The sequence below is a fragment of the Penaeus monodon genome, chromosome 29 (genome assembly GCF_015228065.2).
Source record: "Penaeus monodon isolate SGIC_2016 chromosome 29, NSTDA_Pmon_1, whole genome shotgun sequence".
In the NCBI taxonomy this organism is placed as follows: Eukaryota; Metazoa; Arthropoda; class Malacostraca; order Decapoda; family Penaeidae; genus Penaeus; species Penaeus monodon.
Genome location: NC_051414.1, coordinates 4,203,437 through 4,203,763, shown reverse-complemented (window position 1 = coordinate 4,203,763; position 327 = coordinate 4,203,437).

Genomic DNA, 327 nt, shown 5'->3' with positions numbered 1-327 from the left:
ATACACGAACAAAAAAAAAATACGACTAAGAACAGAATAAATAAAATCTGAAAAAAGTCGAAAAGTTTTAGGCCAGCGACCCAATCAGTGGAAGTGAAAGCTACGGTGATCGCATGCTTCGCTAACCGTACGGGATTGCGCGGGAAAATGAAGCTTCGAATCAGATGTTCATTGTATATCGACTAGTTCACTCGCAAATATTTATTGGCTGTTTTATAATATATAATTTAGAGAAACTTAGGTTTGCTATCTTTATATGTTGTTTGCGGATGAGGATATTATGAATAGCAACGGCATCTTGCAACATGGTGTAGATATTTTGATTAC